We start from the raw sequence: 18,603 nt of genomic DNA on the forward strand, positions 1-18,603 counted from the left end.
GATATAAAGTTTTGACAAATGGTTGCAAACACAGACATTCTCACGGGACAGGCAGGTAAAGTAAATGGTTAAAAATGAAAATGCAAGTGGTAACAAACAAAAAAACAACGGTGAATTTGAGCTTCTATGTCCAGCCACCAAATCGACACACAGATTGTATTCCCCGTGCATTCCTCTTGCCCCCCACACTTCCCGGATTTGCCGTCCATATTTATTGCAATCTTTTCTGTCCTTCTTCCCATTGTCTCTTACGTATATAAGCCTAGATTTATGTTTAGCCGTTTTGGCTAACTTCACATGTCATGTTAAAATCCCTCTCATTCTTTGGACTTGAGAGCATGTGTTTCCTGTTAGCCCCTAAACCTGGTCAGATTCTTCTATTTCTGGGCCCTGGGGAGAAATTCTGGCAGCTGCCGTGATTTTCCACTGCACGTTCAAGTCGTCTGAGCACACTTGGGTGTTCCGTGAACATCAGAGTCGTCTTGATCCATCCCGATTCCTCTCCTCTGACCTGCCCACAGTAGCCGTCCCCAAATGTTACTTCTGTGAACATCACCCGCCTCTTTCCTCTATCGTTCATGAGAACTTTGGGATAACCCAACAAGCATGGTCTCAGCCCTTGCTTCCTTCCACATTACGCTCTCTTCATGCCTTTACTACAGTGTTTTACTTTCATCTTCGAGCAACTAGTGATCTTTCTCTGTGTTACGGCTAATGTTCCCACTTCTTGAAATGGGACTGGACTTTTCCCCTCTTTCTGAATATCGGCGTTTTTTCCCCCAGCCTCCAGGTTTTCCTGAGATCCTAGTCACTCTCCATTTCCAGTCTGTCTTGTCCTTGGCCGGTCTCATCCAGTGTCCTGTATTAGCCTCGGCCTCCTTCCGTGCTCTCTGACTGGCCACCTACATAATTTACAAAATTTCAGACAGCGAGCTTAAGAACACATTTACCATCTTTTCCTCCAAACCCCACTTCTGCCTAAGAATTCCCTATTTGTGTAGATTCGTAACCCTGGAATCCGCTTCAAATCTGCCTTTTCCCTGAGCCACCCCCAGCTTTGGAGAATCAGGATAGATCACAGCGCTTTCCACATGGTAATTATTTACAGGACATTTTTAGTTCCTGAGATAGACACTGGAATAGAGGGAAGAACACTAGATCTGCCAGGGAAGACTTGAACCTGAACCGGGCTTTACCACTCAGGACTTCTCTGACCTCTGGCAAATCATTGAACTGCTTTTTGCCTTAGGGTCCCTATCTTTAAAAAGGTAATAGGAATATCTTTCTCAAAACATTGTTGGCGGGCGCCTGGGTGGCTCAGTTGGTTAAGCATCTGACTCTTGATTTCGCCTCAGGTCATGATCTCCAAGTTCATGAGTTCAAGCCCCACGTCAGGCTCTGCGCTGATGGCGTGGAGCCTGCTTGGGATTTTCTCTCTCCCTCTCTCTCTGCCCCAGCACACTCATGCTCTCTCTCTCTCTCTCTCTTAAAATAAATAAACATTAAAAAAGTATTGTTGGGAAGATTCCAGAGGTTAATATGCATAAAAGTTCTATACAAACCCTATAAAGTGACACACTGTGATTTAATCTTTGAGACAACCAGCTTTTTTTTTTTTTTTTTTTTAACGTTTATTTGAGAGGGACAGAGAGAGAGAGAGTCAGAGCACAAGCTGGGGAGGGGCAGAGAGAGAGGGAGACACAGAATCTGAAACAGGCTCCAGGCTCTGAGCTGTCAGCACAGAGTCCCGCTCAGGGCTTGAACCCACAAACCGTGAGATCATGACCTGAGCCGAAGTCAGATGCTTAACTGACTGAGCCACCCAGGCGCCCCTGAGATGACCAGTTTTGTAGTCCCATAGTTGTTCTCACTCTCAGAGAGAAGAGAGAAAGAGAGACAAAAAGTAGAACGAAATCAGTGTAGAACCTCGCCTTCGCAATAAGCAAACTATTCTCAGTGGGTCAAGCTCTGGACTGTCTGTAAACTGTTAGTTTTAATCCATGTGAAATTGCTGTATTTAGCAGGTTTTTAAAGGCAATTCTCGGAAAATGCATTTGATCCAAACTAATAGTGGTAGTGCTTCCCTTTCGTGGCTCCAGGAGAGTCCAGACGTTGGAGGGGCATATGGCACCCTTGATGCTGCATTCGGCCATCTTTTGCTAATGATACTGGGGTGGAGGCAAATATTATGCCAACCTCCACTGCCGTGTCTTCATTACCAGCATTCCTGCCCATCAGGTCCCCTAGTTTCCTCTGTTTCCCACAGAGTGTGAGGGGTGAAGCGCCTGGCCCGTACACTTTGGTTACTTGGTCTCATCAAAATACAAAACATACAGAAGATAAAACTATTTTATTATTGTCTTTATTAAGTTTGTTATCAACCCCATGATCTGCAAGGTTTGGCTGAGACTCAGAAGTCCTAAACTTGATGACTCGAGCTGATATTTTGTATAAATTGTGAAATCGGTTCTTTGCTGTTTCTTGGTCCTACGTGCTTAGGACTTAGGACTTAGAACTGTTGTGATTTCCTCTTAACGGACAACAGGTAAGTCCATCTTAAAAAAATCACTCTTCTGTAGTTTAATGAATATCAACAAAATAAAATGAGATCATATATTCCTTAACTAAAATATTTTTTATATGAAGAGTGTCCTGTTAGAATTACCTTTGGAAATGCCACTCTGCTTATCTTTCTATCTCGAAATGCCACCCTGCTTATATTTCCACATTTGTGTGCGAAATATAAAGCCATAAAAAGAATCCTGCTTTCAGATCGTGCATTGATATGTATATATGTGGATGTGTGCATTCAAAGAAAGGATTTTTTTTTTTTCAGTATGGAACGCTTTTTATTTAACAAGACATTACAGGTAACCTTGATGGTCCAATGTAAAGATACATAACCTCTTCAGATTCTGCGTCTTCCTGACTCTCTACTCAATTAGGTGCCAACACAAACTCTAATTCTTAGGCTCTTATGCAGTGTTTAATTGTACGGATTCCATAAAAAATCACTTAATATAAAGAAAACAAATACTCTCTTTTATTGCCACACTAAATACTTTTGCCAGCAAATGCTTTTGGGGGTGCTTTTTATTTATGGATTTTTCGCAATGCCGGAGAGCTTTTGTCTTTTTTAGTGCTTTATATTTATAGTTGTGGGATGATCATTTTCTGGTTGGTTTCACATTGAGCTCTTTTAGAACTAGTTGGAGTAGTAATAGTTTCACACAGTTTATACTTTCTCCCCCTGAGTCCTATGGTAAATCTTTTTCACTCTCTCAGTGACACTGCAGTATATTATGCTATACATTCTTAGGCTATTAACTTTGGGCATTGCTAATGATTTCTTCTTTATATATATACAGGACATAAAACATGTAAATGTTTCTTATTAAAACAAGAAAACTCAAAACACAATCAACCCTATCAGAAAAGAGAGACAGAGAGAGAGCGCAAGAGAGCTGGAGAGATTTTTTTCCTTCTTCAAGTAAGATTGCAAGACTGAAACAGGTTTGTAAAATCCCAGTGTTGGAAAACAAAGTAAATTATAAAAGACCCCTAAAGGGAGTGATTTAGTTTTCTTAAAAAACAGCTTGTTTGGTATTCCATTCCTTATCACTTATCATTTTTTTTTTTAAATAACACATTAGAAAAATCAACAATACCAACATAACAGGGTTTTGGTTTTGGTTTGGTTTGGTTTTGTTTTGTTTTTCTTGGCTAGAAGAAAATGCCTGAGTCTTTGTGAGAAGGCAGGAAGGAAAAAAAGGAAGGAACTTCAAAGTCACCTTGACCACATCATTGCCCGCAGATAAAGGAGCCCTGAGGAGTAAGTAGCTCCCTTTGTAAGTTCTACCAGCTCAAAGCCTCTGAGGATTCAACCTGAGGGTGATATGTATAAGATAGCTGGGAGAGGAGTACCCTTTGGGACGAAACCTAACATCAAAAGATTTAAGGGAGCAGGGTGATTCAGAAAGCCCCCCCTCCCACCCCCAATACAAGAAATGGACCTGATGGGGTGCGCCTGGTGGCTCAGCTGGTTAAGCGTCCCTGGGCTCAGGTCATGATCTCATGGCTTCGTGGGTTAGAGCCCGGCACGGGGCTCTCTGCTGTCATATCCGAGCCCGCTTTGAATCCTCTGGCCCCTCTCTCTCTCTGCTCCTCCCCACCCACATGCACTCTCTGCCTCAAAAATAAACATTAAAAAAAAAAAAAAAAATGGGGCTGATGACAGCAACAGCAACCAGCATTTGTGCCTCCACGTGGAGGGTTGCCTAAGCCCCAGAAGAAGTCTTTGGAAACCACTGGCCCCCTGGCTTACTTTGCAATTGGGCTTTCTTGATATGCCAGCTTATGCTTTCTTATAGATGCCGAGATGATTCCAAGAACACCTTTCACAGACGTTGAAACACCTAACTTGGCCGCTTTCAGGCCAAGCAGTCAATGGCTGAAGAATGGGATAAGTAAGGATGGACAGGATGGAGGAGCGAGAACAAAGCGAAGTGGGAGAAGATGACGGGTCCCCTGTGAGGAGAATGAGAGGGGAGAGTAAACAGGGGAGGGAGCGGGGAGATCGGGAAAGAAAACTGCAGGAACAAGGGAGGTCAGATTTCACTAGAGCCTACCCCATGCCTGGAACTACAAAGCTCGCGGTATGGTACACAGAAAAACGAGACGAGAATTTCTTTTACTGAATGCACTAAGGGGGATTGAAGAAACGTATACAAAATATTTCCTGGGGTTGCCCCAGCAGCACGCGGACATCCACATGTGGCTGGGCTCTTCCCCGCCCTGATTTACCCCCCTTGGGGCAACGAAGCCAGAGCCGCCACTGCAGCCCAGTTCTCTGCCCTTACAGAGGTTCATCTGTTTCCAGAAAACGGTGTCCCTGAGGAGCAAGGTCAGCAGACAGGAAGTGAGGTCGGCAGACAGGAAGTGAGGTCAGCATCAGGTCTCCATGCCCGGAACAGGACCTCTGGCTTCACTAGAGGGCGACTGCTGGTCCAACCCCAGCGCTGCTCACTGAGCCGGGCAGATAGGCCCGGCCCAGAGCCACTGGATCAACTTTCTCCCAGAATTTTGACACCAGGAGCCCCTCCTGGTGGACGCACGCTGGAGAGAAACAGATCAAAGCAACAAGCAAACAAACCCCGAAAACCAAAACCCAAAACGCCCTAATTGTTACATAACTTTTGTTTTCTTCTTTAAAGACATTTATTATAGCTCTTCAGAGTTCTTAAATTTCCCCAAGTGAAGGATCTGGTTTACTGGTGGAGATCTATGTCCCCAAATAAAACTGGACCCTTTCTGAAAAGCCACCTGTTCAAGGTTAACGCCGTGGTCTGTATCCCTTCACTTTTTTGAACCCTCAGCGGAGAGCCCATCAGCGGATCTGTTGTCTCCTGGAAACCGGGAAGGAAAGCAGTCAGTTCTGTTCTCTTCCCTGGGCCGGGGGAGTGAGCTATATAATAAGGGAGCCTGAGAACACACTGGAAGCCCACAAGCCGGAACACACAGGTTAGCACCGCCTGGCTGACCTGACTCACAGGTGCGCGGTTGCCAGGTAACGCTGGGGCCTCTGGGTTCTTTCCAAAGCCCAGCAGTGGGGCTGGGAGAGGTGTGGGCAAGGGCCCCGGGGTGGTTGTGGGGGCAGGGCGAGCGGAGAAGCAGAGTCACTCTCCGGGCAGCTGGTGGTGCAACTGCTTCTCACCTGCGTGGCCAGTGGAAACACGTCGGCTTTGGCCCCGAACGTTCTCCTTCCCCAGCTGCTTGTGCTGTGAAAGAGCCCCGATTCGCGGTGATCAGGCAGAAAGGAGGAGAGGACACAGAAAGCCCGCCAGTTTTCTTCTTCCGTGTGTACATCTACGTACATATACGTATACACGAAATACGTATACACGAAACACGTATACACGAAACACACCACCTGCCCTCTATAAAGTGATATTCTAAAACTTCTTCTCAATCCCGGGCAAGTTTACGGAGAGCATTTTCACATATGTGAAGGGCAAAAGGACCCGTGGACAGAGCTGTGGGGTGGTTGAAAACATCTGGAATCCAGCCCACGCTGTCGCTTCGCCTCCCGTGTTAGTTGGGAGTCACCTCTTTTGAGATTCATGGAGAAATTGCTCAAATCCCTATGTGTTGTGGGAGAACCAGGCATTCCTCTCGGTATTTTTAGGAATTCTTGAGGATTTACAGCTAAATCCTCTAGGATTTACCTTCCAGGACCCCTAGCTCTTTCTTGCACAGATTTAATTCTGATCAGGAGTTCACACAGTCCCTTGCATGTGGTCTGCATAGAGAGCCTACCATTTCCTAAACCATTTATCTGGCAAATTTGTAAATCTGGGCCGCCTTTTTCCCAAATAATGCCAGATGCGAAAGGACCTGCGTGGTCCTAAGCTCATGTTGATTTGTCTTCTAGTGGGTAATAGTGGGTCAATTTGAGTACTCCTAGGGATCTGTGTTTTATTTCGCTTGAGCAAAAAAGCTTTTAGTGAACGGACAGGTGCACCATGACTGTGTGCCGTAGAATAGGAGGTGATCCTAGCCTGAGGTTCATTTAAAAAGACAGGTCTGGTGTTTAAGTGCCAGCGTTTTTCAGAGTCTGCATCGGTGGCTGTGCTAGTGAGGTCCAGAGAGGGTTGAATATTCAGAATCAGCTGGCCTTTCCTGATACGTGGCCTGTCTTTCCAGCTATGTCTTTACCAAGCATAGAGTGTGCTTCCCCCCCCTGAAATATGCATCTGTTCCTGAATCTGTTTAGGGTGAAGAAAAGAGGAGGTATCTGATGAGACTCTAGGAAAGCTTAGAATTGGAGGTTGAAGCAGGCACAGCCACCCCACAATGTCACCACCTGGAATCAGGCAGGCAAATGGGGAGAGCACGCAGGCCAACCTTCCTAGCCCAGAGGCTACCATTCCACTTTATATGTTTGAGTCATTGTGAGGAGAGAAAGATTTATAGGCATTCTTTCAACACTTACTCCACAAGCATTTACTGAACACCTACCCTATTCTGAGCAGTGTATTCAGAGACCAGGACTGGAAACAAGTCATTTGTTCTCACTAGTCTGGAACACCGCTCTTTTTAACTGCCTGTAGATGACATTCTAAGTATCACTGTGTATTGATTAAATGCTTACATGTGTAAAGGATCTTACAGGGTTGATATTTGGGGGGGGGGGGGGGAGGAGGCCAAAAGCAAGCAAACTATTACATAGACAGTGCTCCAGACTGGGGAAAAGATGATAAGAGGCACTTACAAGAAGCTGATCTAACCTGTTGCCCTGGATTCTGATACCATAGGGTCTCAGCTTCAAACGTGTATTTAAATGGATGTCTGTTTAAAAAAACCACAAGTATTTGCATAGTGGTGTTAATAGTTCAGTAAATGTCATTTTTCCTGTTTGATCATAACCAGCTCCAGGATCTCACATGGGTAGGGATGCCTAGTTCATTAAGGAGATGCCATATTTGGCAGGTGAAAATGTGGTCTTTGGTACTAGTCATCACTCATGAAGTTATATCCGAAATGTGTGAATAAGGAAAATACAGCCCTTTTCAGAGCCTTTGGCACCCATCCAGAGGCTCATTCAATGCCACAGATGAAGAGCTTCTCTTTCTGAATGTGCCCCTCTCTTCAGGAGCCCCCCTTATCCCCCTGGAGTGAGAAGACTTGGCATCAAATGCAGCTCCCAGAGCTTGGGAGGCTCCCGGAAAGAATTTTGTCATGTTGATTCTAGAACGGTGTTAGTTGACGTTTCAAAAGTCGAAACTCCTACAATGCTTTTTCATTCTTCTTCCAGAGAAGGCAGGCCAACCAAATAGATGTTGACCACCGGAAGATTCTCTGTTACAAGGGCAGTAGATATATTACATATGATTTATCAAACTGCTTATGATCAACCTTTTGGAAATTCTAACCGTTTCTTTTTTTAACTTGGAGAGCCATAGTCCAGTTTGCCTTGGATAAGTCCCAGTTTATTCTTGTTCTGGTGTAAATATCACTAGTGTGGGTCCCTTTTATTCTCCTATGTGTCCTAGTTTGAATGTATATGGTCGCCTTATTTTTAATATGGATCCTAATCTCCCACCAGTTGACAATAACTCTTCCAGGATCATTCCAACTTTGTCTCTACATAGTTACGTGAATATGGAAAAGACATCTAATTTTCCTGTGGTTTCATGTGGTCCTTGAAATAATGGGGTTGTCTGGATAAATAGTATCTACTTCCTCCACAGTTCCAACACTTGCAAAGAATGTTAATCGTATCAGTCAAATTACTCTGGTTACCTTTTGAGGAACCCTTTTTTGTCCTCTCCGAGTGAGTTGGGACAACTGGATTTTGGAGGATCTTTCATAATCCATAACGAGGTGGTGAAGATCCTTCATGCCATTTTAAAACGTTCGGGCTTCCTGCTACACCAAGGAAAGTGACGAGTGACCAGGTTTGCCAATAGGTGAATGATGTGACCAAATGTTGGCTGCAAAAAATGTGTTTTGTAGTAATGCAAGTGAGAGGATTTGAAGCCCATTGGAAGGCCAGCAAGAACTCTGAAGGCTTGTACCTCGGGATCAGGGAAGTTGTGAAACTAACATCTTCCTGAATTGCAGTGGGAGCTTCTATTCTGAGTGAATTTGAATCAAGTTTCTATCTCCTTTACTCCAATCTCTCAAATCTAGGCTATTGGTATAGTATTTCCTTGGTTCTCATCTTTCAATATGGTTTTGTGTGTGCTATCAAAAAAAAAACACAACAACACAGCATCCCAGGGCAAGACGTCTTTCAGTGATGAATCAAGTGATTCCCATGTGTTAGTTTATAAATTGTTAACTGCTTTGGGATTCAAAGGGATGAAAGATGCTTTATTTATTGTCCTTTGAGATGAAAGATGCATAATTTATAACATGAGGATTACTATTTTATTCACTCTTGTGACGCTGAAATCAGATTCTTTTCTAGTGATGGAATTGCAGAATCCCCTTTAATTTGTGGGCAAGTGGCTTATTAAAAGTTTCGGTGTTGGAGGGTCTGGCTACACAAAAGTGGGTGTTGTATGAAGGAAGCAGTATGACCCTTTTGTTGTTCCACAAAGGCTTCATTCTCCTGCTCATGAGCGTTAGTAAGATGTTAAACATGTGTTTGCAGGAAGGGCATGTAAAGATGTTGGCTCTGATGTGTGCTCATGCAGGCTTACGATGACATAATTAGGTATATTCTGTGAAAGTATCTTAAAATATCACAGCTCTAGACCTTGCCTGGTCTTCTCTTCCAGTGGGCCTAGGACCTTTACATGGCATTATTGTACCTTTCCAGGTAATCACAAGTTTCCAGTATCCAAAAATATCAACAAGTATGTGCTTAGGAAAATGTCAGCTTCCTGGTCGATAGACCCTTTAGAATTCCCTTGGCTGGAAATCTTCCGTTTGCAACCTTGTAGGGAAGGCTAGGTTGACTTACTTGCTTTTAACTAAAAGGAAGGGCTCGCTTCTTGGCAGCCAGGTTTGGGACTGTTTCTCTAATTTAAAAAAAAAAAAACAAAAACAAAACATATCTGTCCTGGGTCGTCTCTGCATCAGACGGATTGCGGAGAACCATGGATTTGTGTGTAGACCGGGGTGATGCAGGAATGTTGAAGTCGTTTTTTACCCGGCTATTCCATCCTTCCTTTTGAGGGACTGATGTCACGGACTCGGCCTTTTTAGCAGTCACCACAGTGGTGGAACGTTTGGAAATGAGAGAGCAGAGTCAGGATGGCCATCAGCTTCTTCTTACTCCTTCTTTTCATCTTTATCAGATGAAATGTTCTTGCCCTTTGAATATTGGCCGTATAGCAACAGTAGGAAAGGAAAGAGACCTACAGATGGATGGTCCCGGGGGCGGTGGGACCTGGGCTGTGTAGCAATGCACAAAGGACCCACCATGAACTTTACAAAAAAAATCCAGGGAAACGGATGAACCCAAGCCAGAATTTTTCTTCTTAAAATGACTTTACCAACTTGGTCGCATGCTTCTGTTTTATTAGAATATGTATTTGCTTTCTTACCCATAGTCAGACTGAAGTTTCTAAGAATGTTCTTATACAGAAAGTATTTCCAGAAGCTATAATTCTCCCGTCCGCAGGGGGATGTGACTATATTTCTACTTGAGTGTAGAAGGCCATGAAGGAAGCTAGGACATAACCAATAACTGTCTTTTGTGTATATGGAAACCCTGGCAATTATGTCTTCCCTGGGGACAGAAATGGACTTCAGCTAACGTGAGTCCACTGAGTCGGGAGAGTCAGTCGGCCTGTTTCTCTCATTACCAGCATTACTAAGGCAATAGATGTTTTAGCAAAGGACCTATCTGGAGTGACTTAAAGAATATATGATTTTTTAATTTTATTTATTTCTTTCTTCGCCATTCAGACACGCTGCTTTGCAGATCAGAAACTAAGTCTGATTTACCCTCAGGTCCAAGCCCGCCCCCCACATTTTCCACGAGGCCTTGCGGCTCGCGCGGGTGGATCCCATGTAGCAGCCCATATGGGAGACAGTGAGCACTGTGATTATTACAAGGGGGCACGGGCTGTAGTCGTGTACAGCTTCCTGGTGGTTGACTCAGAGCCGTGGGACCCTGCAGTCAAGGATTCTGTACCCCAAGAATGCCTCCTCCTCGCACGTCCCATCTCCTGCCGGCCCTTGACTGCCTGGAGGGCTCATCTCTGGAACTCGGAGTCTGATGAGGAGAGTGACTGAGCCCAGCAAGTGCTGGAGACCAAGAGCCCCTGCCTTCGTGAGCTCTGGCCTTTGCCCCTCCGCCTGCAGCATCCAAACACCTTCTGACTCTGAAGCAGTGAGGGCGGGGCCCTCAGCCCTGTCCCACCAACCTCCAAAAGCCCCAGGCTGGGACCAGGACAGGAACCCCAGCTTCTCAGCAGCAGCAGCAAGGCACTGTCTGTTCAAGAAAGTTGGGCCATTTTCAGAAACTAAAGACCCAACTGAAGAACTCTGTAGGCTTCCTCCTCCTCTGGATACCTGAACCTAAAAAACAAACGACAAGCAAACGATGCTCTACATTTGTAAAACTTGAAATCGTATTTATTATATCAAAATGAAAAGTTTGTATTTCTTCAAACTGTGCATGGCATAAAATCTTTCACATTTTTTTCCCATGAGGTTTTGTTTTTGTTTTTGTTGTTTTGTTTTACTGTCCATTCATCTGTGTGAGAGAGAGACAGAGAGTGAGTGGGGAAGGGCCAGAGAGAGAGGGAGACACAGAATCCGAAGCAGGCTCCAGGCTCCAGGCTTCGAGCTGTCAGCACAGAGCCCGACACGTGGCTGGAACCTGCGAACCGTGAGATCATGACCTGAGCCGAAGTCGGATGCTTAACCGACTGAGCCACCCAGGCACGCCTTTTCTTCCTTCCTTCCTTCCTTCCTTCCTTCCTTCCTTCCTTCCTTCCTTCCTTCCTTCCTTCCTTCCTTCCTTCCTTCCTCCTTCTTTCTTTCTTTCTTTCTTTCTTTCTTTCTTTCTTTCTTTCTTTCTTTCTTTCTTTCTTTCTTCTTCTTCATGAGGTTTTTAAAACATTTACCTGGTGATGTGTGCTTTTGTTTTTTCTCCTTTCTATTATTATTTTTGCATTGAATCGGCCTCCGGAGGATGAAGTCTGCTTGCTGCTTTGAGAACTTGCTCTGGTTGGTGCAGAATGGCACTAAGTCACTGCGGGGTTAATAGAGCCGCTTGAAGTATAGCCATATGTTATTAAGGCTGTGACAAATGCATTTGTGTCTTTATCACTTGTGATGAATGTTTCATTTCATTGACATCAATTCTAATTCCGGAAAATAAATGCTCACCCAAGAGAGGCACATGGCATCTTTCTGAAGCTTAGAAAAAGGGGAAAAAAAAAACCATTTTGTTCCATAAGAGAGGAAGTCTGCTCCCCAAAGGCCTACGAGTCATCTCGGGAATAAAGATCTGTGTTCCTTTTCTTTTCTTTTAAAAAAAATGTCTGCAAGGTGTAAGCAATGCATTCTACTATCCCACACTCTGCTTATCTGAGGGGCTGGGCTTTCAAATGATGGAAACCTAGGACACTAGGACTAGAGGGATTTTAGGTGTCTGTTGGCCCAATATCTTTATTTTATAGATGAGAAATCTATGGCTCGGAGAAATCAGGTTATCTGTCCAGGGCCATATAGCTATTTAATTGAAGAAACAAGACTTGAAAATGGTGTCCCTTCTCTTTCATTACTATTATCTATTCCTGTAAATTTGTTTTATTTTATTTATTTAAAAAATTTTTAAGTTTATTTATTTTGAGAGAGAGAGAGGGTGAGCAGGGGAGGGGCAGATAGGGGGGTGGAGAGAGAGAGAGAGAGAGAGAGAGAGAGAGAGAGAGAGAGAGAGAGAATCCCAAGATCCCAAGCAGGCTCCATGCAGTCTGCGGGGATCCCGGTGCAGGGCTCGAACTCATGAACCGTGAGATCATGAGCTGAGCTGAAATCAAGGGTCAGACACTTAACCGGCTGAGCCACCCAGTCCCCTTATTTTGTTTTTAAAGTCTGTCTTCTTTATAGCACCTGTTCTAGAGTGCAGAAAAAAATGTTGTTTTCATTAGGCAGAAGCAAAGCAGAGACACTGTGCGGTAAAGAGATTCACGGTCAAGGTCAAGAGATCCTCAGTAGCAGAAACTATAATAGTCATGCATACACAATGAGAAAAGCCCTATACACATCACTGTAGGTACATCTGGGCCGCAAGTGTGGGGTTTTAGGACCACCATAGATTGAGACAATCACTGATTGTTGTCTACTGCCCAACACTGTGCCATCAACCTTGAGCCATATGGTAAAATGAACTATGCAAATCATAAATCAGATCAAAAAAGAGGTGTGGATGCATTTTCTAGTCATCTGTAGAAGGCCTCCCAGGTACCTGATGGTCACCTACAAAAGTGAAGATAATGTTTTTCCCTGGCTTTGCTGAACTGTCTGCCTGCTTATTGGTATAATTTTGCAGCACTTACTTGGCGGCTCTGGTAAAATGAAAGAGAAGCAAACATGAGATCTGGTCATTTGGAACAGTTGATCTCCTGTGTCTGGATAGCCGTTATAAACACTAAGCACAGACTAAGGAAAAGATGACGTGGAAAAAGGGATTGTCTGTGATGTTCAGACCTAAGAACTTATAAATTGCTTGGTGTTTCATTCGAACATAAAGCTATTCCCCTGTGTGTCTGCTGTTGTCTGGCTTTGTGTCTGAGATGCCTCCCTTAGGATGACCTCCGTTTCCAAGGCAGAGCCTGCAGTGTTCTGTGTTTCGGAAACCGACGGTATGTTTCAGCCTCCTTGGCAGGCAGAAGCGTATGAAGAATGGTCTCACCCAGCAGAGTCCTCAAGTCCTTTCCCGAACTTCTAAAGGTCCCAATTGCTCTTGTGGTCTCTGCTTTTGACTAGCAAATGAGTTTTGATGGCGTAGCATCCAAGTTGGAGTTGGGAGAGACCCTAGATTTTTTTTTTTTAATTAGTGATTTATCAATAATATATGTTGCCTACAGCAAACCAGGAATTTCACATACCTTTCTTTTCTGTTGTTTAATTCAAAGCTCTCAACTCTCAGGTAAAGATTACTATCCCATTTGAATGGAGGTTCAGAAAGATGGCCTGGTCACATTCCCACAGATCTGATATAAGATAACTATTTGTCCCCATTGCCATGGATAATCATTGACAGATCTTCCGTTGACTCTCAATAGCCGGTGTAGTCAATGTATTGTATGATCCCCCTAGTTAATTAGCACCAGAATTGATCTGGTGCAAAATTGTGAAGTGGCGGGAATTCATCTTTGGGACTTTCTTGCATCATTGATCTGACCTCCTTCATTCCTCCCTCCTGGCAACGTGATTTCCCAACCTCACCTTTGTGTTTTCCTCACTTATTCTGTCCCAGCTGGTTAGTGATTGATTGCTGTTAAACGTTGGTATGACTAGGAGCCTATGGGCCTTCCTCATCCATAAACCAGCCAAGAGTTCTCAACCATGTAGCTCTACAAACTTTAGTCTGGCCGCCACCTCCATGTTCGCAGAACGAGGTGAAAGCTTCTGGCTGTGAAGCAGTTACCAGGATTATCTCTTGTCATTGTGTCCTTGTATCATTTCTTCTCTGTACTTGCACAGGACTCTGTATATGGCTTTCCCTCTGTGATTTATCACTTGTATGGTGATCGCTTGCTCATCATTCTATCTTTCCTACAATATTATGAAATCGTAGAGAGCCAAGCTAGTATTTTGTTAATGCATTCTCAGTACCTAGTGGTGTGCCTGACATAAAATAAAATAAAATAAAATAAGATTAAAATAGAAGGCTTGACAAATAAGTAGAAGAATCTCTTTTGCTGCTGCTTTCCCTGGTTCTCCCAATTCTGTTTTTTTTTTTTTATTTATTTGTTGTTTGTTTGCTTGCTTGCTTAAAACAAAGAAATTTATTATCTTACAGTTCAGGAGCCAAGAAGTGTGGAATCTAGGGGTCAGCAGGATCAAACTCTCTCTGAAACCTATAAGGGAAAATCTTTCCGTGCCTCTCCCTACCTTGCAGAGATGGCTGGCAATCACATGGCCTTCTCCCGTGTGTGTGTGTGTGTGTGTGTGTGTGTGTGTGTGTGTGTCCTGTAATTTTCTGAGTGCTGACTTTTTTACAGGACTTTTGGTCATCCACTTTGTTTTTTGCTACTCCTTTTCTGAGGGTCTCTGATTCTCTATTATTTATTGAGTCTTCTGTTTCACATTTACTGGTATTTATATTGTTGTGATGTTTGTCTTTCTTCCTCGCTGTGAATCTACTTTGTAACCTCACTTGACAACAGGTCCAACTGTTTCAATACCCGGACTTTACTGGAGACAAACACAGCTTGCCTGCTTCAGCTGCTTTGACTCCTGATACCTGTCCAGACCCAACTATCTTTTCTCCTTTTTGCAACATTGGATCTTGGAGTTAAAAGATGTGGCTTTGAACCCTAACTCTGTATCCTTCTGGCTGTGTGACCTATAACTTAGCCTTTTGAACTCATGTTCCACATCTGTGTCAAATAGGTAGTAACAATACTCTTGTCTCCAGAATGAATGAGATAATATGTGTAGAAGGACTTTGTAAATGAACAGCAAGCTTGTAAATGAACACCAGAATTAGGGGGCCATCACTGCTTTGTGTTTAAGAAGTTCGTAAACACAGGAGTGCCTGGGTGGCTCAGTCCGTTAAGCACCTGGCTTCGACTCAGGTCATGATCTCGTGGTTTGTGGGTTCAAGCCCCGTGTCGGGCTTTGTGCTGACAGCTCAGAGCCTGGAGCCTGTTTCAGATTCTGTGTCTCCCTCTCTCTCTGCCCCTTTTCCCCTCACCTCTGTATTTCTCTCAAAAATAAGTAATTAAAAAAATTTAGTAAAAAAAAGAGAAGTTTTTAAACACAGAAAATCTCCCTCAAGCCATAATACTAAGACTCTTCTAAAGTAAAGAGTGAACACTTTAAGATTTGGCATATCACCTTGGAAGGATAGCCAACCTTGGACTAGGTCATCTTTGGAACCGGTGAGAAATGCTGTTTTATAGTTTGCTAAATTTAGGTCTGAGCCACATCGAACTAAAAGTTGAACATTCTCTAACTTAGATTCATGTTTGTAAATTATTTTTAAATTGGTTTCTTTGAATTTTAAGCAATTCTGGATGTTTAAGCCTGACAATATGTTTGTTATATCATATAATGAGTGAAAAAATTGCACAAAAATGGGCTACATCACACATTAGTGTTGGTTTGCAATAGCCTTTAGAAACAGGTAAAAAAAAAAATACTTAAGGAATTAAGCCAGATACCGTAAAGTCTTGGTATTAAAATTTCAGATGGGAGTGCCTGGATGGCTCAGTTGGTTAAGAGTCTGACTCTTGATCTCAGCTCAGGTCTTGATCTGAAGATTGTGAGTTCAAGCCTCACATTGGGCTCAACCTTTGGCTCTGTGCTGGGCATGAAGCTTACTAAAAAAAAAAAAAAAATCAGATTAGCAGGCCTGAAAACCTCAGATAATTCTGTCCATTGGAATTTGAAAATATTTTCCAAATTTTATTGATTTCATGCTCAAACTATTCCAACCACATTTCTGTTTTGTAAAATGTAGAACTTACAACATTGACATTTTCTATAAAAGAAGAATGCTATTTTTAAGAATATAGTTCTTTTCTACTTTGTGGGAAGGTTTCAAAGATTGTAGTCAAGGAACTGTTTATAGAAAATATGCAGTGAATGGGCAAGTCTGACACTCCCAAGTATGATTACAGATATTAAGATGCTGTATTAATACTAATTTTAAGAGCTTGTAAATAAATAAGTCGTAAAAAAAAAATAAGTCTCAGGGATGAAAAGCACACAGCATAGGGAATAGTCAATAATATTGTAATAACTTGTATGGTGACAGGTGGTGAGTATTTTGCAATGTATAGAATTGTTGAATCACTACATCATATACCTACGTCACAAGCCACTAGGTCATAAAACAATGTATGTCAACTACACTTCAGTTAAAAAATTTTAAAGAGTTTGAATTTCTTTTCTAACTTACATGTTTTTTTTAAAGTGCTTGCGGATGTCAGTCTTTGGTTGAAAATGCATTTGAAATGCACTCTAAGCTAAAGTGGTTTAAAGGGTTTTGAAATTTGGGGGGGGTTGCTGCTAACGGTTGTGTTATAAATACCTCTCGTGGTGCAGATGTGACTTACACCTTTTGCTTTGCTGCACTATTTCGTAAATCATAATCCTTTCTCATGATAATGATGTGTTGCTTCGAGCTGGCGAAATAATAGCTGAACACCTTTGAAGAGCTTATGTAATGTTTGCAACATACTCCACTGAAGATCTGTAGATTTTTGGAAGCCCTGTGCTCTGTTCAAAATGGCCAAAGGGAATTTAGAGAATCGCCATGCTGCCTTTGGTACATTCAAGTTTAAGTACACTCTGAATATTTATTTTTAATTCATGCTTCAGCTAGTCCCCACGCTAAGCATATTCTTATACCAGTAAACCGGTTAAGCATGATTGATGGCAAAGAACTGTACAAATTCAAGGAGGTCTGTACGGGAAAAGGTGAGGCTTCAGTCGTGAGCTGGGAAGCTTTTTGTAGAAAGGGCTAGATAGTAAATATTTTTGATTTTAAAGACCACATGATCTCTTTTGCAACTACTCGATTCTGCTGTTGTGGTGTGAAATCAGCCATACACGGTGCGTCAATGGGTAAGCATTGCCGTGTTCCAATTAAACTTTATAAAAAGAGACGACAGAGCAGATTGGGGCTGTGGGTTGTGAATCGCTCACACCTGTTCTAAGCAGAAGCTTTGTCATTGCTTACATTTTTTTTAACCTCTTTTTCTCCACAGAGAGGATTCAGAACAGCACAGAAGATTAGAGAGATGTTAATAATCATCAAAACTCGAGACAAGGCCTCCGACTTACTGCTGTAGCTGAAAGAGCTGCTTCGGGAGAGAGTAAGCGATTGCTCTTCTAATCCTACAGTCTTTATTAAGAACGAATAAACAGTTGAGGTGAGAAACTAAACTCAGAAGACAAGGTGGCCCTCTCCTTGGATGAGTCTCAAAGCCCGTCCTCTGTGGCAGTTACTGGTATTGGCTCTACACGGACAGATTGCCTATGAACCAAGCAGAGGCGTGAGTTGAAATCCAGGCCAAATGGACTCAGTTTCTAGGACTGAGGTGTCACAATGCCGAGTGGCTGATGACTCACGATCTTTGTCTCACTTCCTTTTCCTATGGCTTAAGTGTCACCCCTTTTGCTGCTTGTTTCCACATCTAGAGAAAGGAAAAAGTGGGGGGAAGGGTGGCTAAAACAAGTAATTGAAGATGTCTTGGGAGAATGGAACCTAAAGGGTGGAGCAGCAGAAATGGCACCAAAGAGAGAGAGAGAGAGAGAGAGAGAGAGAGAGAGAGAGAGAGGAAATAGACGATTGGAGACCAATCTGGCTCTAAGCAGAGATGCTGAATAAGTGGAATTATTTGGGGTGCCATCACTTTTGCCTCCCCTTGCTCCACCCCATTACTTCTCAAACGCTGGGCATGAGTGCCATTTGAGGGTCTGGAAAACCTTCTCCCTGCCTTGGGCAAGGCTGGAACGTCCAGGCTTCTCTTCTCTCTCCCCACTTGACTGGTTTCGAAATTTTCAGATAATCTCAGATAGCTTTTAAAAGGAAGGACCGGGGTGCCTGGGTGGCGCAGTCGGTTAAGCGTCCGACTTCAGCCAGGTCACGATCTCGCGGTCCGTGAGTTCGAGCCCCGCGTCGGGCTCTGGGCTGGTGGCTCGGAGCCTGGAGCCTGTTTCCGATTCTGTGTCTCCCTCTCTCTCTGCCCCTCCCCCGTTCATGCTCTGTCTCTCTCTGTCCCAAAAATAAAATAAAAACGTTGAAAAAAAAAATTAAAAGGAAGGACCATCATTTTTACACTAAGGTGGAATAATTGAGAGCCCCCAATTAATATATAATTTATGACATTCAGGAAGTGTAGGGAGATCATTTTCAGCAGAGAGGAGTCACACACAATCCCTTCAATGACACTAAGTAAG

General features: G+C 43.3%; 2 long non-coding RNA genes across 2 annotated transcripts in view; both read left to right on the forward strand.

Annotated features, from left to right (window-relative positions):
- The window catches only part of LOC147580718 (uncharacterized), a 188,084-nt gene that overhangs the window by 129,285 nt on the left and 40,196 nt on the right, over positions 1 to 18,603 (forward strand). The window contains exon 4 of the long non-coding RNA XR_015251032.1: positions 17,409 to 17,516. This is a non-coding gene — a long non-coding RNA (uncharacterized LOC147580718). The remainder of the gene's footprint in view (positions 1 to 17,408; positions 17,517 to 18,603) is intronic.
- Positions 4,943 to 11,165, forward strand: LOC147580719 (uncharacterized). The gene is made up of 2 exons (XR_015251033.1): positions 4,943 to 5,551; positions 10,420 to 11,165. It is a non-coding gene; the product is annotated as an uncharacterized LOC147580719 (long non-coding RNA).

The sequence above is a fragment of the Puma concolor genome, chromosome B2 (assembly GCF_028749965.1).
Source record: "Puma concolor isolate L17-30 chromosome B2, mPumCon1.1.hap2, whole genome shotgun sequence".
Lineage (NCBI taxonomy): Eukaryota > Metazoa > Chordata > Mammalia > Carnivora > Felidae > Puma > Puma concolor.